Genomic DNA, 27,331 nt, shown 5'->3' on the forward strand with positions numbered 1-27,331 from the left:
GACGGTGCTCTCTCCCCCGAGAGACCAAAATCATTGTGTGCTGACAAGAGATTGACAGGTTCATTGATACGTGAAGAGTATATTAGACGTTTTACATTTCTCAAAAAAGACATTTTAAACTTTAGGTGGTCTTCTTTAAAAGGGCAGCAACATTCTAGAAAAAAAGAATGCTGCGATTAATTTCCTGGGACCACATGTGCACGGCCCCATAGAATAACATGGGTATGAGTGATATCCGTGAAAACTATGGATAGCACTCATCTGATTAAATTAGTCATCTGCACAAGCCGTTATTCAAGAGCGGAGGATGTGTGTCTGCTATAACACATGCCATTTGGCTTATATGACCGAGTGTGCTACACCTATTGATATTTTGATAGAAGTAACTCTTGTAAGGTTCCTATACATACAAGAATTAAAAGGTAACCAGTCATATCCCCAAACATTATTATCTGTAGATATAGGGTTAATCTCCGGGTTAAAAGAATTACAGTCACCAATCTTTCAGCCAACTTCTACCTAACGAGCATGGTGGCCTTTCTGAAAGAAATGATACACAAGCAAATATCTCTCTGGCATTTTCAATAAGATTCTGAACATTCAAGATTTTCGGTTTTCCAGTGTTTGCCAATCAATTCTTGGGGTCAGGACTGAACTTAAAGGGAACCTGTCACAGGATACATGCAGCCTGAACCACGGGCAGCATGCACCAGACACTGGCTGTATGATTTCAGTCATGTATGTATGTTTGACTCTGAAACGCGGCAACATTTCAGAGAGAACATACTTTAAATGCCACCAGGGACCGAGCTACACAGAACACTAGTCTGACAGGCAGATTGCTTCTACCCGCCCCCTCCCTTTGAGTGACCGGTCTCTCTCTGTGTATAGTGAGAGACCCCAGTCATTAGCAATGGGAGGGGAGAAGCCGCCAGAGACCCACCGGCCTGACCAGCCTTCCGTGTGGCTCGGTCCCCAACAACTTTTAAAGTGGGCAGCATGTACCCACTGCCAGGAACACTTTATAAAGTCCAGACACTGGACAATGCTTATTTACTATATTACTTTGGCCAACTAGCTAAAGACTTACGCTAAGGTAAAAGACAGAATACCATCTGCAAATGGTAATGTGAGCGTGCCCTAGCTTATGTGGATTGTTATTTTCCTGGATATGGAATCAGTGGGATGACACACACTTAGATCACACTTTCTCCCTGAGTTACTCTTCAGCAATGGAGTGTGAATAATACAGTGTACCTGGCCAAGAACATATTACTAGGACTTTACATGACGGCTCCATAGACCAAACCGCACAGTGATGGAAAGGTGCTATAATAGTCACCAGGGTGCAATTACTACCATTTACAAGGAGAATGTAAACTATCCTTTCATTGTTTACTGCCAAGAGATCACACATGAAAGGCAAATGACCAACAGACACCCGTGATCATTCTGTGCTGGTGATGGGGTGAAGCAGCAGCACATACATTTTTCCATTAATACGAGGCAGTTAATATCTGCTTTCTGGAGTTTTTGCCTTCCTCTGGATCAATATGTTAGGTTATAGGTTGAACTCGGTGGACTTATGTCTACCTTCAAACTTTAAACTAAAACGATCACTCTACTTATGTAAAAGTATTTTAAAGACTCTTCGTGCAGTTTTGCATATCCTTCATCCCCAAAACTTTGTGTAAAAAGAGGTTGCAAACTTTCGACAATAATCACTTTTTTCTTGATTACGTTCCTTAAAAGTTAAGATGATCACCGGATGTTTACCTCTTAAATGGAAAATGGCCACTAGTATGTTATTCCCCTACAGGGCCATTATTGGGGAAATTAAGCATTATATGATGCCAATGAATTCAATAGGCTAACCTTTGAAATGCAAGGCCATGGCGGATGCTCCAGATTGAGACATATATATTGTAGCCGTTTAAAATTGGGCTGTCAGGACTAACCTATTGATGTCCTATGCATAGGATAGATCATCAGTATCAGATCTGTCCGATATCTGCTGTCAGGGGTTGGATGCAAATATACTGATCCTTATCTTCTATTCAAATTAATGGGAGATAAAGTGCAGTCTTCAGCAATGGCCTCTAATCAATGTATGGCCCGAGTTCTGTCCATCCATCGAAAAAAAGGAGTGGATTTCACCTAATCAGTGGGAGCGCCAAATCACCATCAATCTCATATTGATAACCTATCCTACGTACAGGTGATCAATAGGTTGGTTTAAGACCAGCATGATTATTCCAGGCAGTTCACATCCTCCGAGGGGTTTTAGAAGATCTTGCCATAAGTGTGTACAGTTGTGCTCAAAAGTTTACATACCCCGGCAGAATTTTTGCTTTCTGGCCTTTTTTTCCCCAGAGAATATGAATGATAACACCAAAACGTTTTCTCCACTCATGGTTAGTGGTTGGGTGAATTTATTGTCAAACTACTGTGTTTTCTCTTTTTAAATCATAATGACAACCCAAATCATCCAAATGACCCTGATCAAAAGTTCACATACCCTGGTGATTTTGGCCTGATAACATGCACAAAAGTTGACACAAATGGGTTTGACTGGCTACTAAAGCTGGAGTCACACATAGCGACTCGCCAGCGATCCCAACAACGATATCAAAGTGTCAGGATCGCTGGTAAGTCGCTATGTGATCGCTGGTGAGCTGTCAAACAGACAGATTCACTAGCGATCAGTGCGGCGTCGCTGTGTTCGTTAGTTGCCAGCGCGCTGATGCAGGGAGCTGGTAACTAACGTACACATCGGGTATCTAAGGGACGCACGTCCCTTGGATACCTGATATGTACATTAGTTACCAGCTGATCGCTGGTCTCCCGCCTGTCACACGCAGCGATGCGTGCTGGCCAGCGGGAAACCAGCGATGGAAGAAATGTCCAGCGGTTTCCAAGAGCGATCAGCGATACCAGCAGGGGGGCCGGTCGCTGACACACACAGCGATCTCGCTGGTGAGATCGCTGCTGTGTCACAAAACTTGTGACTCAGCAGCGATCTCGCTAGCGAGATCGCTATGTGTGACAGGGCCCTAAAGGTAACATCCTTACCTGTGACCTGTTTGCTTGTAATCAGTGTGTGTGCATAAAAGCAGTGAGTTTCTGGGATCCAGACAGACTCTTGTATCTTTAATCCAGCCACTGACATTTCTGGATTATGAGTCACGGGGAAAGCAAAAGAATCTGACAAAAATATAGATATATACACACACACACACACACACACATATATACATACAAGACAGAAGACCCCTCAAAACAAGCATTCTTGGATGACACATTAAGGCGCAACACCACCAGTCCCATTATAGGCCAAGGAGGAGAATTTTGCATTTGTGCTACATTTCTTCCATCGCTGGTTTCCCGCTGGCCAGCACGCATCGCAAGTTTTGTGACACAGCAGCGATCTCACCAGCGAGATCGCTGTGTGTGTCAGCGACCGGCCCCCCTGCTGGTATCGCTGATCGCTCTTGGAAACCGCTGGACATTTCTTCCATCGCTGGTTTCCCGCTGGCCAGCACGCATCGCTGCGTGTGACAGGCGGGAGACCAGCGATCAGCTGGTAACTAATGTACATATCAGGTATCCAAGGGACGTGCGTCCCTTAGATACCCGATGTGTACGTTAGTTACCAGCTGATCGCTGGTCTCCCGCCTGTCACACGCAGCGATGCGTGCTGGCCAGCGGGAAACCAGCGATGGAAGAAATGTCCAGCGGTTTCCAAGAGCGATCAGCGATACCAGCAGGGGGGCCGGTCGCTGACACACACAGCGATCTCGCTGGTGAGATCGCTGCTGTGTCACAAAACTTGTGACTCAGCAGCGATCTCGCTAGCGAGATCGCTATGTGTGACAGGGCCCTAAAGGTAACATCCTTACCTGTGACCTGTTTGCTTGTAATCAGTGTGTGTGCATAAAAGCAGTGAGTTTCTGGGATCCAGACAGACTCTTGTATCTTTAATCCAGCCACTGACATTTCTGGATTATGAGTCACGGGGAAAGCAAAAGAATCTGACAAAAATATAGATATATACACACACACACACACACACACATATATACATACAAGACAGAAGACCCCTCAAAACAAGCATTCTTGGATGACACATTAAGGCGCAACACCACCAGTCCCATTATAGGCCAAGGAGGAGAATTTTGCATTTGTGCTACATTTCTTCCATCGCTGGTTTCCCGCTGGCCAGCACGCATCGCAAGTTTTGTGACACAGCAGCGATCTCACCAGCGAGATCGCTGTGTGTGTCAGCGACCGGCCCCCCTGCTGGTATCGCTGATCGCTCTTGGAAACCGCTGGACATTTCTTCCATCGCTGGTTTCCCGCTGGCCAGCACGCATCGCTGCGTGTGACAGGCGGGAGACCAGCGATCAGCTGGTAACTAATGTACATATCAGGTATCCAAGGGACGTGCGTCCCTTAGATACCCGATGTGTACGTTAGTTACCAGCTGATCGCTGGTCTCCCGCCTGTCACACGCAGCGATGCGTGCTGGCCAGCGGGAAACCAGCGATGGAAGAAATGTCCAGCGGTTTCCAAGAGCGATCAGCGATACCAGCAGGGGGGCCGGTCGCTGACACACACAGCGATCTCGCTGGTGAGATCGCTGCTGTGTCACAAAACTTGTGACTCAGCAGCGATCTCGCTAGCGAGATCGCTATGTGTGACAGGGCCCTAAAGGTAACATCCTTACCTGTGACCTGTTTGCTTGTAATCAGTGTGTGTGCATAAAAGCAGTGAGTTTCTGGGATCCAGACAGACTCTTGTATCTTTAATCCAGCCACTGACATTTCTGGATTATGAGTCACGGGGAAAGCAAAAGAATCTGACAAAAATATAGATATACACACACACACACACACACACACACACACACACACACACACACATATATACATACAAGACAGAAGACCCCTCAAAACAAGCATTCTTGGATGACACATTAAGGCGCAACACCACCAGTCCCATTATAGGCCAAGGAGGAGAATTTTGCATTTGTGCTACAAAAAGAAAATGTTTCTCTAAAGTTAAGGAACAAACTCAAACAAAAACACATTGTTGGAAAATGTTGACAGCTAACAGTGCTCAGCAAATATCAGTCTCGTTAAACCAAGGAGAGATAAAAAGCAGATAAGTTACAGTAACACAGGGACAGATTGCTTTGACAGGGCACAGGAACAAAGTTTAAGTTTACTTTTCCGGGTGGGAATCTTCTGATAAGATTGCAATACCAAACAGCTCTGTTCACATTGTAAATGACTCACACTGTAAATGACATAAACACAACATGGTAGATCCATGCCCATTGCCCCTGACACCGCGCACATGAAAAGGATGAACACGTCAGGACATAGCTACAATGCCCAAAGTTTATATTAACAAGTACAGCATAAGTAAACAGTGTGATGAGTTGTTAGTATCAACAAGACCCTGAGGCTATGTGCACACGCTGCGGAATCTGCTGCGGATTGATCCGCGCGGATTTTCAAAATCCGCACATAAATCTGCAGGTCAAAAGATCTGCGGTTTATCTGTGGATTATTCTGCGGTTTTGCCCTGCGGTTTATCATCTCCACAATGGAGGAGATGGTAAACCGCTGAGGAATCCGCGAAAGAATAGACATGTCAATTCTTTCTGCGGTTTAGAAACTGCAGTTTCCATTTCCCATAGGGAATAATGGTACTGTACACTGCAGCAGAAACTGCTGCGGATCCGCGGGGCCAAATCCGCTACGGAACCGCAGCAGAATCCACAGTGTGTGCACACGACCTGAGGGTCACAATAATTAAATGGGAAGCAAACAAAAAAATGCTGGTTTTAACAAACTGATGCAGTAAATTAGCTCATTTGGCAAATGTTTTAATTAATAAATATTATCCAGAAAACTAAAAGAACATCACACTTTATAGAAACTTAAAATGGTTATTTAGAAGATTGTAAAGGCCTCTGTACACATTAGATAAGTTAGCGAAACTTGTAGATTTTGCTCAGATCAGCCAACCACCTAAAGTCCACCTCAGCTCAGTTCCTAGAACCCTCAGCCAACCACCTAAAGTCCACCTCAGGTCAGTTTCTAGAACCCTCAGCCAACCACCTAAAGTCTACCTCAGGTCAGTTCCTAGAACCCTCAGCCAACCACCTAAAGTCTACCTCAGCTCAGTTCCTAGAACCTCCGGGGTTCTGAACAGTCAGCCTACCAGCAATCAGTACCTTGTCTCCCACTCCATTAATAGAGGATACCTTAGTTTCTCGAGAATAACTCTTTAAAGGCTCCTTGCCTCCAATTCAAAATCTTTAACAATGATGCCCAACTTAACCATATCAAAAATATATGAGGCAGATGAACCTTTGGTCTTCACAGAATGAAGTGCCTAGGAGAAACCTACAAATAATAACTCTGATCTCCTGAAACTTCACCTTTGGGAAGACGTAATCCACAAACTCGAGATCTATATTCACAGAGTTGACCTGAGACAGTTTTTATAGAAAACAAATTATAAAGTTTAGTTTATTCACGATCTGATTGGTTACTCAGGGCACTAACTGTTTTCATGCATAAGGCCCGCCATGTTCAAAATGTAATCCTACAGCTTGGTGTTTGTATGTTTTCCTCATAATTGCTTGGGGATTCTCTAGGTAGTTCAGTTTCCTCCCTCATTACAACGCTGCAGAATAGGTTGGTGATCTATAAGTAAAAGAATTAAATGTCTGGATTGTTTGTAAAATTTTTGAGAAAACAATCAAGATCACATAAGACGGCAACCAACAGAATGTAAGTCCCCCCCCGTAAACATACAGGAATAAAGGGGGGGTCCCATGGCCATGCGGACCGTATTTTCATTACGTTTATCATATTAAAAGGTTAATTTAAGCCTGAGGTGAGGTGGAATCTGCCTGGAAACGGTTTTAACTGGCTATGTTTTCATTGGTTAGCGCCGTTCTAAATGGGCTATGATTGGTGAAAAGACATTTTGGTGGTCTTTTTTGTATTATATAAACACAGAGGTTAGCCGTTTTCTCCTCAGTCAGCGATCTACACTGAAGATAAGATGATTCTCCCTGAAGATATGGAAGCCCTCCTTCAACAAATGCTGTCTAGGGCTGGGGAGGAAGATGGTGTGGACTGGCTGAAGAACTGCCTAGCTATGAAACCTAATTTGGCAGTATCTTACGCTACCCCCATTACCTCAAACCCGTGCTCCCAGTCACAGCCGCAAGTTCAACAGGCTCCAGCCACAACAGCCTCAGTGTCCAGCGGAAGGAAAAGGCGTCCTCCATCGGCCTATTCCCCGTCATCATCTCCTCAGCGCTCCAGGACGTCCCGTCGCGAGAGAGGCAGAGAATCCCGCCGCCCAGCAGCTAGCAAATCTCGCAGCCCAGCGCGGGATTCTCGGCAACGTCATCGTCAAGGGCCGGACCCAGCAGCTGTTTCCGCCGGCAGGGCAGAAGGGCGTCGCGGTCGTACAAGCACCGCGGCGGCCATGAGAAATAATGCCCCGGCGCCTTTTATACAAGCACTGCCGGAGCAGCGGGAAGCATCTTCCGATGAAGAAGAGGACTCGGCAGATCCTGGACCTTCTCAGCGGTGCTCGCCCAACATGGAGGGCTTGAGCGCTGGCTGTGCTCCACCACGATCATCACCTGACAACAATCCCAGGAAGGGTCAGAACTTTGATGTGTGCATGTCCATGCAGGATATAAAAAAATGTTTAGAAATGTTCTAGCTGAGACATTAAGTGGAGCTATCCCTCCCATATCACAGCCTCTGGAAAGTGCAGATATTAATTTGTCTAATGACCCTGTGGCAGTGGGATTACCCTTCCCCAAAAACACATTTAAGGAAACCCTTACTTGCGAGCTATCTCCATTAGGCTTCCATTTAAATTCAAGCACAAAAGATCTTATTTGGCAAGGTAGTTATATCGATTCATTCTCCCTTCTGCCTCGTAGAGAGATTTCGAATAAATTTGATAAAAAAAGACGATAAGTTTGATTCGGAGGAAAACAAGGGGGTATCTCCAAAATCTGTTAACATTTGGTTGCAGGCATTTTCAATTTATTCGTCTGTCCTAGGAGAAAAATACCCTAGCCTGTGCAGTAAATTGTTTCAGCATCTAGATATCATCCTCGAGGCATACAGAAATTTTGGAGGTTCTGCATGGCTTTATGACTAAGCATTTAGGCAGAAATTAGCTGTTCACCCCCAAGTGAGTTGGGGGGTTAAAGATGTTGGATTATGGTTAAACCTAATGCTCCTTCAGAGGTAGCCTTTTTCCAAACAATTGTCAAATACAGCTAGTAGAAAAGGGGTTTGTTTCGCTTTTAATGAATCCTTTTGCAAATGGAGTCACAATTGTAAGTTCAGGCATGAATGCTCCTTTTGCGGCAATTCTCACCCCGCACTGCAATCTACGGTCAAAGATGCTAACTCTAAAAGCTCCAACTCCAGTGAATCTGGAAAACATGTTAGTTTGGCTAAATACTTACCCAAACAAGGAGAGCAGTAAATTGTTGTTTAATGGTTTCTCTTTTGGTTTTCATGTCCCTCCGTTTAATGGCACAGGTTGCGAGATAGTTAGTAATTTACCTTCTTTAAGCTTTCACAATGACATAGCTAAAGAGAAAATAAATAGTGAATTGGGTTTGGGCAGGTTTGCTGGCCCTTTCTCGACCCCTTCATTTAAAGATTTCAGGATTCTCCATTGGGCATTGTCCCCAAAAAAGAACCTGGCTCTTTTAGATTGATTCACCATTTATCATACCCGTACGGTGATTCATTAAATGACCAGGTTGATAGTTCTTTATGTTCCGTCAGCTATGCATCATTTGACACTGCCATTGATATTTTGAGAGAATTTGGTCTTAATGCCCTGATGGCTAAGTCGGATATCAAATCCGCATTCAGGCTCCTTCCAGTTCATCCTGATGGCTTTAATTCCTTAGGTTTTTATTTAAATGGCATCTATTTCTTTGACAAATGCCTGCCAATGGGCTTTGCTTTGTCCTGCTACTACTTTGAAAATTTTTCATCTTTTTTACATTGGGTTTTGGAGAGGAATTCCAGCAATGTTGGTATTTTACACTATTTGGACGATTTTTTACTGGTAGGCCCATGCAACACTTTTGATTGTTCCAAAGCTCTTTCCAACTTTATTAGTCTATGTGAGAATTTCGGAATTCCAATCGCACATGAAAAGACAGTTTTACCATGTAGATGTATTGAATTCTTAGGCATAACGCTGGATTCTACTGCAATGGAATCAATACTCCCGTCTGATAAGGTAGCTAAGCTTCACAACGCTTTAGTAAATTTTGTCAGTAAAGACAAGATTACTTTAAAGAATCTACAATCTCTATTGGGTCTACTCAATTTTGCAACTAGGGTTATTCCAACAGGTAGGCCATTTTCAAGATGCCTGTATGAAGCGTCTAAAGGATTTTCATCCCTAATTCTCATATCAGAATTTGCTCTGACCTAAAGAAGGATGCCAAGATTTGGTTAAGATTTCTTGCTGATTTTAATGGAAAGTCTTGTTGGCAATCGAATTTCATTTCAGCAGATAATTTCCTGTTTAATTTTTCGATCAGCAACTCGGAAGGATGCGCAATTTTATTTAACTCTCACTGGACTGTCCAAAAGATTCCACTACCTTGGATTTCTATCGGGGTAGATAAGGATAATTGGTATTAGAATTGATTGCTGCACTCATGGGCATCTTTTTATGGGGATCTGTTCATCAGAATTCCAGGATCATCTTATGGTCTGAGAATCTAGGCTTCCTAATGTCCATCAACACCTTGTATTCAAAAAATAAATGGGCTGCTGAAATATTGAGGCAATTAACATTACTGTGTTTGAAATTTAATATTTGGCTTAAAGCAAATTTGGGGGCTAGTAATTTTAACCCCTTCACGACCTTTGACGCCACGTACGCGTCATGAAAAGTCGTGCCAGAACGACCCATGACGCCAATGTGGCGTCATGACTTTAAAGCCCCCCTGCGGGTCGGGTGACCTAGGTCACTGAAAGGTCACCCGACCCGCAGATACAGGGGGCTTTGTTTTTCGCCACAGGGGGCGTGGCTTCGCCTCCACGTGGCTACGATCGCTCTGATTGTCTGTTAAAAGTGAAACAGCCAATCAGAGCGATAGTAATATTTCATCAATGAAAATTGATGAAATATTACAATCCAGCCATGGCCGATGCTGCTGTAGCATCGGACATGGCTGGAGACACCGATTCCACCCCCCCACCGGCGATCGCCCCCCCCGCAACTGAATGACAGCGGCGATCTGCCGCCGCTGTCATCATCTGCCCCCCTCCCATTCCCTCTGCTCCCCGCCAGATTCCGATAACCCCCTCACCCCCTCTCACCTCCCCCGGCACCTTCTAAGTCCCCCTGTCGCTCCCGGTGTCCGGCGGGTCCGGTTCATGGGCGCCGCCATCTTAGAAAATGGCGGGCGCATGCGCAGTGCGCCCGCCCGAATCTGCCGGCTGCAGATTCCATTCTTTCATTTTCATCACTCTCACAGTGATCAAAATGAAAGAAAAAGTAAATAAACCCCCCGATTATCACCCCCATAGGTAGGCACAACTAATAAAATAAAGAAAATATTTTTATTTTTCCATTAGGGTTAGGGTTGAAAAGAAGGTTAGGGTTAGGGTTGAAAAGAAGGTTAGGGTTAGGGTTGAAAAGAAGGTTAGGGTTAGGGTTGAAAAGAAGGTTAGGGTTAGGGTTGAAAAGAAGGTTAGGGTTAGGGTTGAAAAGAAGGTTAGGGTTAGGGTTGAAAAGAGGGTTAGGGTTGGAAAGAGGGTTAGGGTTGGAAAGAGGGTTAGGGTTGGAAAGAGGGTTAGGGTTGGAAAGAGGGTTAGGGTTGGAAAGAGGGTGAGGGTTGGAAAGAGGGTGAGGGTTGGAAAGAGGGTGAGGGTTGGAAAGAGGGTGAGGGTTGGAAAGAGGGTGAGGGTTAGGGTTGGAAAGAGGGTTAGGGTTGGAAAGAGGGTTAGGGTTGGAAAGAGGGTTAGGGTTGGAAAGAGGGTTAGGGTTGGAAAGAGGGTTAGGGTTGGAAAGAGGGTTAGGGTTGGAAAGAGGGTTAGGGTTGGAAAGAGGGTTAGGGTTGGAAAGAGGGTTAGGGTTGGAAAGAGGGTTAGGGTTGGAAAGAGGGTTAGGGTTGGAAAGAGGGTTAGGGTTGGAAAGAGGGTTAGGGTTGGAAAGAGGGTTAGGGTTGGAAAGAGGGTTAGGGTTGGAAAGAGGGTTAGGGTTGGAAAGAGGGTTAGGGTTGGAAAGAGGGTTAGGGTTGGAAAGAGGGTTAGGGTTGGAAAGAGGGTTAGGGTTGGAAAGAGGGTTAGGGTTGGAAAGAGGGTTAGGGTTGGAATTAGGGTTAGGGTTGGAATTAGGGTTAGGGTTGGAATTAGGGTTAGGGTTGGAATTAGGGTTAGGGTTGGAATTAGGGTTAGGGTTGGAATTAGGGTTAGGGTTGGAATTAGGGTTAGGGTTGGAATTAGGGTTAGGGTTGGAATTAGGGTTAGGGTTGGAATTAGGGTTAGGGTTGGAATTAGGGTTAGGGTTGGAATTAGGGTTAGGGTTGGAATTAGGGTTAGGGTTGGAATTAGGGTTAGGGTTGGAATTAGGGTTAGGGTTGGAATTAGGGTTAGGGTTGGAATTAGGGTTAGGGTTGGAATTAGGGTTAGGGTTGGAATTAGGGTTAGGGTTGGAATTAGGGTTAGGGTTGGAATTAGGGTTAGGGTTGGAATTAGGGTTAGGGTTGGAATTAGGGTTAGGCTTGTGGTTAGGGATGTGTTAGGGTTAGGGCTGTGGTTAGGGGTGTGTTGGGTTAGGGTTGGAGTTAGAATTGAGGGGTTTCCACTGTTTAGGCACATCAGGGGGTCGCCAAACGCGACATGGTGCAACCATTGATTCCAGCCAATTTTGCGTTCAAAAAGTCAAACGGTGCTCCCTCCCTTCCAAGCCCTGACGTGTGCCCAAACAGTGGTTTACCCCAACATATGAGGTATCAGCGTACTCAGGAAAAATTGCACAACTTTTGGGGACTAATTTCTCGTGTTACCCTTGGGAAAATAAAAAATTGGGGGCTAAAAAATTATTTTTGTGGAAAAAAATGATTTTTTCATTTTCACGTCTCTGCATTATAAACTTCTGTGAAGCACTTGGGGGTTCAAAGTGCTCACAACACATCTTACATACGTTCCTTGGAAGGTCTAGTTTCCAAAATGGGGTCACTTGTGGGGGTTTCCACTGTTTAGGCACATCAGGGGCTCTGCAAACGTAATGACGACCGCAGACTATTCCATCAAAGTCTGCATTTCAAAACGTCACTACTTCCATTCCGAGCCTTGACGTGTGCCCAAACAATGGTTCCCCCCCACATATGGGGTACCAGCGTACTCAGGACAAACTGGACAACTTTTGGGGTTCAATTTCTCCTGTTACCCTTGTGAAAATAAAAAATTGCGGGCTAAAAAATCATTTTTTGAGGAAAAAAAAGATTTTTTATTTTCACGGTTCTGCGTTATAAACTTCTGTCAAGCACTTGGGGGTTCAAAGTGCTGCTCACCACACATCTAGATAAGTTCCTTGGTGGTCTAGTTTCCAAAATGGAGTCACTTGTGGGGGGTTTCCACTGTTTAGGCACATCAGAGGCTCTGCAAATGTAACATGATGCCTGCAGACCAGTCGATCAAGTCGGTATTTCAAAACGTCACTACTTCCCTTCCGAGCCCCGACGTGTGCCCAAACAATGGTCCCTCCCCACATATGGGGTATCAGCGTACTCAGGACAAACTGGACAACAACTTTTGGGGTCCAATTTCTCCTGTTACCCTTGTGAAAATAAAAAATTGCGAGCTAAAAATTCATTTTTTGAGGAAAAAAAAAAGATTTTTTATTTTCATGGCTCTGCGTTACAATCTTCTGTGAAGCACTTCGGGGTTCAAGGTGCTCACTACACATCTAGATAAGTTCCTTGGGGGGGTCTAGTTTCCAAAATGGGGTCACTTGTGGGGGGTTTCCACAGTTTAGGTACATCAAGGGCTCTGAAAATGTAACATGATGCCCGCAGACCATTCCATCAAAGTCTGCATACCAAAACGTCACTATTTCCCTTCCGAGCCCTGACGTGTGCCCATACAGTGGTCATCCCCCACATATGGGGTATCAGCGTACTCAGGACAAACTGGACAACAACTTTTGGGGTCCAATTTCTCCTGTTACCCTTGTGAAAAAAAAATTGCGTGCTAAAATTCATTTTTTTTGAGGGAAAAAAAATGATTTTTTATTTTCACGGCTCTGCATTATAAACTTCTGTGAAGCACTTGGGGGTTCAAGGTGCTCACCACACATCTAGATAAGTTCCTTGGGGGGTCTAGTTTCCAAAATGGGGTCACTTGTGGGGGGTTTCTACTGTTTACGCACACAGGGGCTCAGCAAATGTAACATGACGCCCGCAGACCATTCCATCAAAGTCAGCATTTCAAAATGTCACTACTTCCCTGCTGAGCCCCAATGTGTGCCCAAACAGTGGTTCCCCCCCACATATGGGGTACCAGCGTACTCAGGACAAACTGGACAACAACTTTTGTGGTCCAATTTATCCTAGTACCCTTGCCAACTAAAAAAATTTTTTTTAGGAAAAAAAAAAGATTTTTTATTTTCACTGCTCTGCATTATAAACTTCTGTGAATTACCTGGGGGTTCAAAGTGCTCACTATGCATCTAGATAAGTTCCTTAGGGGGTCTAGTTTCCAAAATAGGGTCATTTGTGGGGGAACTCCAAAGTTTAGGCACACAGGGGCTCTCCAAACACGACATGGTGTCCGCTAACGATTGGAGCTAATTTTCATTTCAAAAAGTCAAATGGCACTCATTCCCTTCTGCGCCCTGCCGTGCACCCAAACAGTGCCCCCCCCCCACATATGGGGTACCAGCATACTCAGGACAATCTGGACAACAACTTTTTTGGTTCAATTTCTCCTGTTACCCTTGTGAAAATAAAAAATAGCGTGCTAAAAAATCATTTTTGAGGAAAAAAATGATTTTTTTATTTTCACTGCTCTATGTTATAAACTTTTGTGAAGCACTTGGGGGTTCAAAGTGCTCACTACACATCTAGATAAGTTCCTTAAGGGGTCTAGTTTCCAAAATGGTGTCACTTGTGGGGGAGCTCCAATGTTTAGGCACACAGGGGCTCTCCAAACGCGACATGGTGTCCGATAACGATTGGAGCTAATTTTCCATTCAAAAAGTCAAATGGCGCTCCTTCCCTTCCGGGCCCTGCCGTGCACCCAAACAGTGGTTTATGACCACATATGAGGTATCGGTGTACTCAGGAGAAATTGCCCAACAAATTTTAGGATCCATTTTATCCTGTTGCCCATGTGAAAATGAAAAAACTGAGGCTAAAAGATAATTTTTGTGAAAAAAAATACTTTTTTTTTTTTTTACGGATCAATTTGAGAAGCACCTGGGGGTTCAAAGTGATCACTATGCATCTAGATAAGTTCCTTGGGGGGTCTAGTTTCCAAAATGGGGTCACTTGTGGGGGAGCTCCAGTGTTTAGGCACACAGCGACTCTCCAAACGCGACATGGCAAGCGTTAAATATTCCAGCATATTTTCCATTCAAAAAGTCAAATGGCACTCTTTCCCTTCTGAGCCCTGCCGTGCGCCCAAACAGTGGTTTTTGACCACATATGAGGTATCGGTGTACTCAGGGGAAATTGCCCAACAAATTTTAGGATCCATTTTATCCTGTTGCCCATATGAAAATGAAAAAATTGATGCTGAAAGAAAATTTTTGTTGGAAAAATTAAAATGTCCTTTTTTTCCTTCCATGTTGCTTTAGTTCCTGTGAAACACCTAAAGGGTTAATAATCTTCTTGAATGTAGTTTTGAGTAGCTTGAGGGGTGCAGTTTTTAGAATGATGTCACTTTTGGGTATTTTCTGCCATATAGACCCCTCAAAGTGACTTCAAATGTGAGGTGGTCCCTAAAAAAAATGGTTTTGTAAATTTTGTTGTAAAAAATGAGAAATCACTGGTCAACTTTTAACCCTTATAACTTCCTAACAAAAAAATATTTTGCTTCCAAAATTGTGCTGATGTAAAGTAGACATGTGGGAAATGTTATTTAGTAACTATTTTGTGTCACATAACTCTCTAGTTTAACAGAATAAAAATTCAAAATTTGAAAATTGCGAAATTTTCAAAATTTTCGCCAAATTTCTGATTTTTTCACAAAAACGCAAAAATTATCGATCTAAATTTACCACTAACATGAAGCCCAATATGTCACGAAAAAACAATCTCAGAATCGCTAGGATGCGTTGAAGCGTTCCAGAGTTATTACCTCATAAAGGGACACTGGTCAGAATTGCAAAAAATGGCCAGGTCATTAAGGTCAAAATAGGCTGGGTCATGAAGGGGTTAAAAAAGCAACTGATTCTTTATTGTCAAATCAGCAAGTGATATTTTACCAACAGGTTCCAAATGCAGATCTAGAAGCCACCCCCTGCCCTCAGGAAGTTTGGGACTTGGTACAGATCTGATTCCTCATTTTATTCAACAGTCACTTTCCGCTCGATCATGGGCTGAGTATTCGGCCGCATGGATGCATTGGTTTAATTTTTGTAGTATTTTTCAAATAAATCCAAAAGATTCCAACCAACTATCTGGCCTGAAATTTACGGAATACCTAGTAAATAAAGGCTTAGCTTACTCTGCAGTGAATAAACCAATTTATGGAGTTTCATTTTTTCAAAAGATTTTCGGATGTCAACCTCTCTCCTCCTTTTTCTCTGTCAAACAGTTCCTAAAAGGTTTTAAAAAAAGTAATTTTACACCAGATGCTAGACGTCCGATTTCCCATTCATTGTTGAAAGACCTTTGTGTTTCTTTGCATAAGGTTTGCATCAACACTTACGAAGCTTTATTGTTTTCTGCTGCATTTTTAATTGCCTTTTTCGGAGCACTTCGTATCGGCGAATTGGTATCTCCAACAAAAACTGCGATATCTGGCTTATTGTTTTCGGACGTTGAGATATAAGACGATTTCGTAATTTTATTCATAAGAACATCAAAAACAGATCAAGCAGGTAGAGGTTGCAGAATTAAAATTAACAGTTTTCCCGACCGTTCTATTTGCCCGGTGGTTAATTTTAAAAAATGGTTTCGGTTTAGACCAGAATCCCCAGGCCCGTTATTCTTGCACTTGGATTTTTCTCTGGTTACCAATTTTCAATTTAATTCTTTATTGAAGAGATGTCTGCAGATTCTTGGTAAAGAGCACCTGAAAATTACCTCCCATCCATTCAGAATCGGGGCCGCGACTGAAGCGGCCAGGGCTGGCCTATCTAATTCAAGAATCAAAAAATTGGGCAGATGGGAATCATCATGATTTAAAATTTATATTAGTCATAATTTATATGATTACTAATATTTTATTTAAATTTCAGGCCCGTTGGTTGTTTGGATTATTGGCCATTCTTTTGTTTATTGGGCCCAGAATGAGCTAAGCTTCGTTATTACTCAGAGAACTTGTCTTTCAGCCCCGCTTCGATTCAGATATTCTGGCATGGATTGCGTGGAATGAAATGGTCAAGTTTCATCTTAGAGTTTAAGAAATGTTCTAATTTATTTCCTTTACCTGATTTAGTATTATTTCATGTTGGAGGTAATGATCTAGGGAAAATGAGAACGCTGGATTTGCTAGCCATTATGAGATCGGATGTTTCATTCTTGAGACAATCCTTTCTGAATACAGCCTTCATTTTCTCTGAGATCGTTCCAAGGTTAATTTGGATGAGAAACGGTCCTCAATTTTTTAATAAAATTCGTATACGTATCAATAGGGGGTTACAAAAATTTCTACCTCTAATTAACGGTTTTTCATTCAGACACGTGGAACTCGAGGGATTTATTGCGGGCCTCTACAGGCAAGATCTGGTTCATTTATCGGACATAGTCCTGGACATTTTTAATTTAGACTTACAATCGATGGTTGAAAGGTGGCTGTCTATGTGGAGGAGCGGGGCCATGTCTCTGAGCCCTGGCTCGTGGAAAATCGCCCGATAAGGGGCGGATTGTTTCTTGGTTTTGGTAATATTGGCTATTTATATGGTTGTATTTATTAATAGATTTTATTATTTATTTATATTAAATAAATCGGTCATGTATGGCCATGTAAGTCCCCCCGTAAACATACAGAAATAAAGGGGGGTCCCATGGCCATGCGGACCGTATTTTCATTACGTTTATCATATTAAAAGGTTAATTTAAGCCTGAGGTGAGGTGGAATCTGCCTGGAAACGGTTTTAACTGGCTATGTTTTCATTGGTTAGCGCCGTTCTAAACGGGCTATGATTGGTGAAAAGACATTCTGGCGGTCTTTTTTGCATTATATAAACACAGAAGTTAGCCGTTTTCTCCTCAGTCAGCGATCTACACTGAAGATAAGATTCTCCCTCCCTCCCCCCTCCTCTGTTTCAAGTAATTGTCGTGTGTTCTTTTTGTGGGAAAATCGCCCGATAAAGGGGCAGATTGTTTCTTGGTTTTGGTAATATTGGCTATTTATACGGTTGTATTTATTAATGGATTTTAATATTTATTTACATTAACCCCAAATAAACACACGGCCACTTTTCTTCCACGATTAATGTCCAAGTGTCGTTTTTTATATTTGAACTATTATCGATCATGTATGGCCATGTACCTTTGCCGATAAGGGATAAGACACTGCCCCCATCGGGTCTTCTACGCCATCGGTAATACCAGTAATACTCATTTTTGATAGTTTCCAGCCCCAATGCTCCACACTGCAAAATTCTTCCACAAACAACATAAACTGTTCTTACTGTTTTCCCAAGACAGAAATGGTCTTCAGCATAAAACAACATTTCTGGATTGATTTCATACCAGAGAAGTAGCATCCAGATGAAAAATATGTGCTGTGACCCCAGTATGTGTTGAAGAGGAAACCCATCACTGACACTTGGAGAAACCACACAATTCTATTGACAGAGAGCAGGACTCACTATTGGGACTAGAGGATTGATGAGCAATCTGCTTCAGCTCAGTATGGGGGCAATGTTATATTACGCATATGTCAAAGTCGCTCTGGTTTCCAGAAACGCAAAGTGATGCCTTAACACAGGATCCTTTCACATCATGCACTACAAAGATGTGAATACAACTTGTCATTGATTCCGAATACCTCACACAGTGCTGAAACTACTTTCCTAATAGTCCTGAATATGTCTTAGTCGTCTTTCAGAAAAAATGGTAAAAGGTAATATTTCTTACGTCTCATTAGTGATGAGCGAGCGTGCTCAGTGATCGTTATCCAAGAATCTCAGGCATGCTCGAATAATATGTTTGAGTCTTTGAGGCTGCATAATTAGCGGCTCTTAGACAGCCCCAAATAATACCGCCGTGGGGACTCAATCATATTATTTGAGCAAGCCCAAGATACTCGGATAACACCCGAGCACAATCATTCATCAGTAGTCGTCATAACATTTGTCAGCCCTTTTACAAGAGATGACTGGCATGAAAAATATGAATTTCATTGCGGATCATCTGGTTATTATCCATGCACATGGGAAGATAAAATGCTCTCATAGCCGGTGACAATCGAAAGGACTTTGAGGTCCAAATTTAACAATGAGAAGCACAGTAACCTTTCCTCCAAAAATGAAAACTTAAAACTTATAAATAAATGATTAAGTATTCCAGAGGAGGCAGATTAGCAATAAACCCATGATCATGGTCAATTATGACCATCTAATTTTATGAATACTACATCTGATTGATCCTTGATTTGGCAGGGTCCTCAATCATAGAATCGTAGAGTTGGAAGGCACCTCCTGGGCCATCTGGTCCTGCTTTGTGCAGGGGATAGGACCAGATGGCCCAGGAGGTCCCTTCCAACTCTACGATTCTATGATTGAGGACCCTGCCAAATCAAGGGATCAAACAAAGCTATTCTAATGTTCCCCCACACACTTTAGGTAGCGGTTGGTCGAACAATCATTTAATAATTGTTCATTGACCACTCTCTCTGCCGGTTTTCTCATACGCAGGAGAACTCACCTGGCCAAGCGCTCCTGTGTCTGCCATGAGACTGCTCCATGGCCAGGTGCTCCTATGTCTGCCATGAGACTTCTCCATGGCTAAGGGCTCCTGTGTCCGCCATGAGACTTCTCCATGGCCAGGTGATCCTGTGTCTGCCATGAGACTGCTCCATGGCCAGGTGATCCTGTGTCTGCCATGAGACTTCTCCATGGCCAGGCGCTCCTGTGTCCGCCATGAGACTTCTCCATGGCCAGGCGCTCCTGCATTCGCCATGAGACTTCTTCGTGGCAAAGCGCTCCTGCGTCTGCATGAGACTTCGCCACACACCACTCATTACCAACTTTAAACTATAACTCTAAAGTCGAGACTTTGGCAAAATTATTTTTGTAATGACAGTGCATGTAACCCTCATTGGGGATAACCAACTACTTGACTGTTTTTGTGATTTTTTTTTTGTTGTAGTGCTCTACTGACCTATTGTACTTGATTTTGCACTATGTGATATGTATATATAAAAAAAAACCCTTAAGGTCACTATTCCTGAAGACACCAAAATGACCTCTGAAAATCATCATCTATTTAGAGAGCTCATTGTTTCTTAGGCTATGTTCACATGTCCAGAAGTGATCTGTTAAAACGGATCAAGCAGCAATCCATTGGCAAATAAAAGTTGTGCAGAAAATATTTTAGCCTGTTTTTAACCCCTTTATTCCCAAGGGTGGTTTACATGTTAATGCCCGGGCCAATTTTTACAATTCTGACCACTGTCCTTTTATGAGGTAATAACTCTGGAACGCTTCCATGGATCCCGGTGATTCTGACAATATTTTCTCCTGACATATTGTATTTCATGTTAGTGGTAAAATTTCATTCATATAACTTGCGTTTATTTGTGAAAAAAACAGAAATTTGGCGAAAATTTTAAAAATTTCGCAATTTTCCAACTTTTAATTTTTATGCTCTTAAATCACAGAGATATGGCATTCAAAAAACTTAATGAGTAACATTTCCCACATGTTTACTTTACATCAGCACAATTTGGGAACCAAAATTGTTTTTTTGATAGGAAGTTACAACACCATTTTATTTTTAGGGACCACATCACATTTGAAGTCACTTTGAGGGGTCTATATGATGGAAAATACCCAAAAGTGACACCATTCTAAAAACTGCACCCCTCAAGATGCTCAAAACCAGATTCAAGAAGTTTATTAACCCTTCAGGTGCTTCACAGGAATTTTTTGAATGTTTAAAAAAAAAAAATGAACATTTAACTTTTTTTCACAAGAAAAATTACTTCAGGTTCAAAATTTTTATTTTACCAAGGGTAACAGGAGAAATTGGACTGGAAAAGTTATTGTGCAATTTGTCTTGAGTACGCCGATACCTGATATGTGGGGGGGGAACCACTGTTTGGGCGCATGGCAGAGCTCGGAAGGGAAGGAGCGCCGTTTGACTTTTTCAATGCAAAATTGGCTGGAATTCAAATCGGATGCCATGTCAAGTTTGGAGAGCTCCTGATGTGCCTAAACAGTGGAAACCCCCCACAAGTGACCCCATTTTGGAAACTAGACCCCCCCAAAGAATTTATCTAGATATGTGGTGAGCACTTTGAATCCCCCCAAGGGCTTCACAGAAGTTTATAACGTACAGCCGTACAATTAAAAAATCATATTTTTTCCACAAAAATGATCTTTTCTCCCCCAATTTTTATTTTCCCAAGAGTAACAGGACCCCAAAAGTTATTGTGCAATTTGTCCCGAGTACGCTGATACCCCATATGTGGGGGTAAACCACTATTTGGGCGCATGGCAGAGCTCGGAAGGGAAGCAGCGCCATTTGACTTTTTTGGCTGGAATTGAGATCAGATGCCATGTCATGTTTGAAAAGCCCCTGATGTGCCAAAACAGTGGAAACCCCCCAATTCTAACTCCAACCTTAACCCCAACACACCCCTAACCCTAGCCCTAACCCTAATGGGAAAGTGGAAATAAATACTTTTTTTATTTTATTATTTTTCCCTAACTAAGGGGGTGATAACGGGGGGTTTGATTTACTATTTATGGCGGTTTTTATTTTTGGCAGCTGTCGCACGCTAAAAGATGCTTTTTATTGTAAAAATAGTTTTTGCATCACCACATTTTGAGAGCTATAATTTTTCCATATTTTGACCCACCGAGTCATGTGAGGTCTTATTTTTTGCGGGACGAGTTGCCGTTTTTATTGGTACCATTTTTAGGCACATGACTTTTTTGATCGCTTTTTATTCCGATTTTTGGGACGCAGAATGAACAAAAACCAGCGTTTCATGAATTTGTTTTGGGGGGTGTGTTTACACCGTTCCGCGTGCAGTAAAATTGATAAAGCGGTTTTATTCTTCTACAGCGATACCTCATTCATTTTTTTATGTTTTGGCGCTTTTATGCAATGAAAAAATTTTTATATAAAAAATTATTTTTGCATCGCTTTATTCTGCGAGCTATAACTTTATTTTTTCGCTGATGACGCTGTGTGGCGGCTCGTTTTTTGCGGGACAAGATGTTTTCAGCGGTACCATGGTGATTTATATCCGTCTTTTTGAACGTGCGTTATTGCACTTTTTGTTCGGCGGTATGATAAAGCATTATTTTTTGCTTTGTTTTTTGTTTAAGGGATTCGCTAAAGGGGTTAACTAGTGGGACAGTTTTATAGGGCGGGTCGTTACCAAATCTGTACTTTTTATTGTTTTTTTTATTTTCAAAAAATGAATTTATTAGGGAATTTTTTTTTATTTTTTTTTAATTTATTTAGCGATTTTTTATAAATTATTTTCACACTTTTTTTTTTTTTTAACTTTATTACATTGTCCCGGGGGGACATCACTGTCATGTGACAGATTGCTGATTGTCACATCACAGATCAGCGATCTGTCACAGGCAGTGCTGGAGGCTTCCTCATGCCGATGCTTTGCAGGCATGAGGAAACCGGCTCCCTGCAGGCCTACGAAGGTCCCCGCCGCCATATTAGATCCGGGGACCTGCAGGGAAGGAGGCCCCTCGCGCTGCTGAGGGGGTCTCAGGGAAGCACGGAGGGAGCCCCCTCCCTGCAGATGCTTCCCTAAACCCCTGGTACACTGCGATCGTGTTTGATCGCAGTGTGCCAGGGGTTAATGTGTCAGGGGAGGTCAGTGACCGCCCCTGACACATAGTGCCGGGTGTCAGCTGTGATAATCAGCTGACACCTGGCTGCGATCAGCGTCGCTCCCCCCTTGAGCACAGCTGATCGCGCTAGACGTACTATTCCGTCCTTGGTACTTAGGTCCCAGGTCACATGGACGGAATAGTACGTCTAAAGTAGGAAAGGGGTTAAATTAAAAAAAAAAAAAAAAAACTGATCCAGCAAATATCAGATAACATTGAAGTCTATGGAAATAGATCTGTTAATTACCCATTTGTTATTTTCCTTAATTTGTAATGGATTTTTTTTCTTACTGAATCCAGTAAGTAAAAAAAGGATCAACTACAAATGAAAAAATGCATTGCTTAGTAACGGATCAGTTTTCCATAGACTTCAATGTTAAAAAAAAATAAAATATAGATCCAGCAGAGACCAGTTATTTAAAAACAGACTAAAAAGTTGTTCTGCACAATCGTTTTGCCAACGGATTTGCTGCTGGATCCATTCTAACTGATTTACTATTGGACACGTTAACATAGACTTCGTAATATATCACGTTTTGAAAAACCACTACTTTTATGCTTTACGATATGGACAAATTTAATGAGACCAAAGCTTGTCCAAATGGTGACTCTCCAAATACTTTGCTTTGTAAGTCTCCAAACTACCACGTAAAGAAACACGGGTATTACATACCTGGTAATGTGTTTTTTCATGACACATGACGGCACCACGAGAGAGAGGTGATCCGCCCCACGAGGACAGGAAACCTTCAAGATAAAAGGGGCGGCTCCTCTCTCCGCATCAGTTGTTTTACAGAGCACGAGAGGAACTCCGCAGGTTAGTGGACACATAAATAATACATATTTTATACTGCTAAATTTCGAACACCAAGGGAGTGTATAATACTAACAAAACACCCAACTAATGACGTGATCAAATAGGGCGGGAATATAAGGGTGCCGTCATGTGTCATGAAAAAACACATTACCAGGTATGTAATACCCGTGTTTTTCCATTCTACATGGCGGCACCACGAGAGAGTTACAGAGATTTGTATTCTCTTTAGGGGGGGATTACTGCCTGTAACACTCTTCTCCCAAATGTGAGATCAGAGGCAGCAGATAGGTCTAATCTGTAATGTCTGAAAAAGGTAGATGGAGAGGACCAAGTGGCCGCCTTACAGATTTGGTCGATGGAGGCGTCCGCTCTCTCCGCCCAGGACGTTGCCATGGCCCTCGTGGAGTGGGCTTTTAGGCCCTCTGGAACAGCCCTGCCTGCACTACTATATGCTAGTATGATGGCCTCTCTCACCCATCTAGCTATAGTTTGCTTAGAGGCTTTAAGGCCTTTCCTTGCCCCCTGATATGAGACAAATAAGGCCCTCTGTTTCCTCCATGGTTTTGTCACCTCTAAATACTGTAGGATACATCTCCTAACGTCTAAGCAATGTAATCTCTCTTCCTTTTTGTTACCGGGGTTAGGACAAAAGGATGGCAAGATTATTTCCTGAGCTCTGTGGAATTTCGACACTACCTTAGGGAGGTATGCTGGATCTAATCTTAACACGACTCTATCGTCCATAACCTGAGTGTATGGCGGGTCTGCTGATGCGTGCGTGTAAGTCCCCAACCCTACGTGCCGATGTGAGTGCCACTAACAAGGCTGTTTTTAAAGTTAACACTTTATCTGATGTTGCGTTTATTGGTTCAAATGGGCTTTTCGTTAGAGATGATAGGACTAAATTTAGATCCCAGGGAGGAGGTTTAGGAGATGGGACAGAGTCAGCTCTAGTACAGGCCCGGATAAATCTGGCGACCCATCTATCGTTTGCCAGGTCATAGTTGAATAATGCTGCCAGGGCTGAGACATGTACTTTCAGGGTGCTGACCGCTAAACCCAAGTCTAAACCCCTTTGTAGAAACTCTAGCACTGCCCTCACAGGTACTTGCCCCTCCTGTATTGGGCCTAAGGTGGACAAAAATTTTCTCCATATTCTCCCATATATTTTTGTAGTCACTGGCTTTCTGCTACTGATTAGGGTGGCAATCAACCTTGCTGAAAAACCTTTCTTCTCTAACAGTGACCTTTCAAATTCCAGGCTGTCAAATGCAGCCTGGAATTCGGAGGGTGATTGAAGGGACCCTGTGTTAGGAGGTCGTGGTCCTCTGGGAGCACCCATGGGTCTGTCACTGACATCACTCTTAGCCAATAGAACCACGGCCTTTTTGGCCAAAAGGGAGCTATCATAATTACTCTGGCTTGGTCCTCCCTGATCTTTTTCAGGACTAATGGAATGAGGCATATCGGAGGGAAGGCGTACAGGAGACCTGATGTCCATTTTATCCTGAAGGCGTCTACCGCCAGTGGCATGTCTGCTGGCCTTAGGGAGCAGAATTTTTGAACTTTTCTGTTGGTTTTTGAGGCGAAGAGATCTATTATGGGTTTTCCCCACCTCTGCACAATTTGTTGAAAAATGGACTCTTTTAGGCACCATTCGCCTTGCTTTAAGCGGTTTCTGCTCAGAAAGTCCGCCTTCAGGTTGTCCATGCCTCGGATATGCAGGGCCGATAATGAGAGAAACTGATGTTCCGCCAGAGTCAGGATTCTTCTTGCTATTTCCATTAATGCCCGAGAACGGGTGCCCCCCTGATGGTTCACGTATGCAACTGCTGTACGATTGTCCGATAGGACTTTCACATGATGTCCTCTCAGGTGTGTCAGCAATCCTTCCAGCGCTCTTTCGATGGCTAGTAGCTCCCACTCGTTTGAGGATAGATCTTTTTCCTCCTGAGCCCAAGGATCTTGGAGCCATAGGGTGTCTAGATGGGCTCCCCAGCCCCAGAGACTGGCATCTGTCGTGACTACTCTGGAGGCTGTATATGTCCAGGGTACACCCCTCGGAGAGGACTATCTGTAACCACCATCTTAGTGACTGGAGTACAGGATCCGGGATGGTGAGCTTCTGTTCTAACTGCCCTTGAAGCGTCAGATCGCTTTGTAACACACACCACTGAAGTTCCCTTGTGTGAAATTGAGCCCATTTTACCGCTGGTATGCAGGAGGTTAGGGACCCCAACACTGACATGGCTTTCCTCAGAGTCATTGTTGGCTTTCCTAATGTTGTCCTGATTAGATTTTTGATTTTCTCTTCTTTCTCCTTTGGGAGGCGACATTCCTGTATTACCGAGTCTATTGTTAGGCCCAAAAAATTCTGGACAATTGTTGGCTCCAACCTGGATTTTTTGAGGTTCAGTTGCCAACCCAGAGTCTGAAGAGTCTCTATCACTATCTTGACTTGTTCCTGACAGTGAGCGAAATCTTTCCCCACTATCAAGAAGTCGTCCAGATATGGTATTACTAGAGCATCTTTTTCTCTGAGATGTGCCGTGACCTCCGCAATTAATTTCGTGAAGACCCGGGGGGCTGTTGCTACCCCAAAGGGCAGAGCCTTGTACTGAAAGTGATGCCACTGAGATTTTATCTGGACTGTCACCCTGAGATATTTGCGGTCTTGCTGCCGGATCGGGACATGATAGTAAGCATCCTTGAGATCCAGGACCGACATGTAACACCGAGGGAAGAGGAGTTTCACTGTAGATCTTATCGTCTCCATCTTGAATGATGGGACTACTAGATACTTGTTGAGGCCTTTCAGATTTATAATCGTCCTACAGGAATCGTCTGGTTTCTTTATCAGAAATAGGGGGGAGTAAAAGCCTTCCTTCTTTTCTTTTTCTGGAACTTCTTCCAGTACGAGTTTTTGTATAAGTGATAATACCTCCTCTTCCAAACTCTTTTGTCTTTCTTGAGATGATTGTACCGGAGTTTGAATGAATTTTTGTGGTGGCCAGTGGTGGAATTTTAACTCCAGACCTGACCCTACTATCTGTCGGATCCAGGTGCTGGATGAGATCCTTTCCCAGGCTGGGAGGAAGTGAGAGAGCCTTCCCCCCACCTGAGAAGGACCGTCACTGGGTGGGTTTTTTGGCTTCTCTTGGGGGCTTACTGAAATAGAAGCCTCTCCCTCCTCTGTATCGTCTGTCAGAATTGTTTCTGTCACGATCTTTAATTGTCTTCTGAATTTTCGGCCCCTCTGAAAGGAGCGCCGAAAGGCTTGAAATGGTTGTTTCGGAAAATTCTTTTTTGTATCACTCGCTTTTTCCAACACTTCATCCAATGCCGGACCGAATAAGAAATTTCCTTCACATGGTAGAGAGCAAAGTTTCATTTTTGCCTGAGTGTCCCCCGGCCAGCATTTGAGCCATACCGCACGCCGTCCTACATTGGTTAAGGCTGCTGACTTTGACGCTAGCCTGGCCGAATCTGCTGACGCCTCTGCGAGAAAGTCTGCCGCCGCTCTAATAGCCGGTAATGCTTCCAGAATCGTCTCTCTGGGAACTCCTTGTTCTAATTGATCCTCCAAGTTGTCTGTCCATATCTTCAGGGACCTAGCCACACAAGTGGCTGCGATGGCGGGTCTTAGTGCCCCAGCCGAGGTTTCCCAGGCTGCTTTAAGGCAATTGTCCGCCTTCCGGTCCAGCGGTTCTTTTAGAAACCCCAGGTCCTCAAAGGGTAGGGAAGATTTTCTGGCGACCTTTGATATCGCTACATCAATTTTGGGGGCCCTATCCCAGGATGAGGATGCCTCTTCCTCAAAGGGGTATCTCCTCTTCAGGGAATTCGTTATCTGGGACTTCCTTTCTGGTTTTTCCCATTCGCGTTTTATGAGTGCTTTCAGTTGCTCATTAACAGGGAAGGTCTTACGTTTTTTCTTTTGCAGTCCACTGAACATGAGTTCTTGGGCTGTCTTTTTTGCTCGCTCTTCTACTAGCCCCATGGTAGATCTAACTGCTTTAATGAGTTCATCCGTAGTTTCTACTGGGAACGAATCTTCCCCGTCCGAGCTACTTCCTGAATACTGCGTCTTATTTGAGACGTCCTCTGACCCTGTAGAGTCTTGTTGAGAGACCCCTGAGGGGCTTGATCTCCTAGTTTTCCTCTCTGTATCTACAGATTGTAATGCTCTTACTGACTTGGAAACTTCTGTCTGAATTA

The 27,331-nt window shown here is 43.4% G+C and overlaps 1 protein-coding gene across 4 annotated transcripts in view; it reads right to left on the reverse strand.

The window, feature by feature from the left end:
• Positions 1-27,331, reverse strand: part of LHFPL2 (LHFPL tetraspan subfamily member 2) — a 203,318-nt gene that overhangs the window by 45,653 nt on the left and 130,334 nt on the right. The gene's annotated exons all lie outside the window — the stretch shown is intronic.

Source organism: Dendrobates tinctorius, unplaced genomic scaffold (assembly GCF_039654945.1).
Source record: "Dendrobates tinctorius isolate UK_male_01 unplaced genomic scaffold, ASM3965494v1 ptg000083l, whole genome shotgun sequence".
Classification (NCBI taxonomy): Eukaryota; Metazoa; Chordata; class Amphibia; order Anura; family Dendrobatidae; genus Dendrobates; species Dendrobates tinctorius.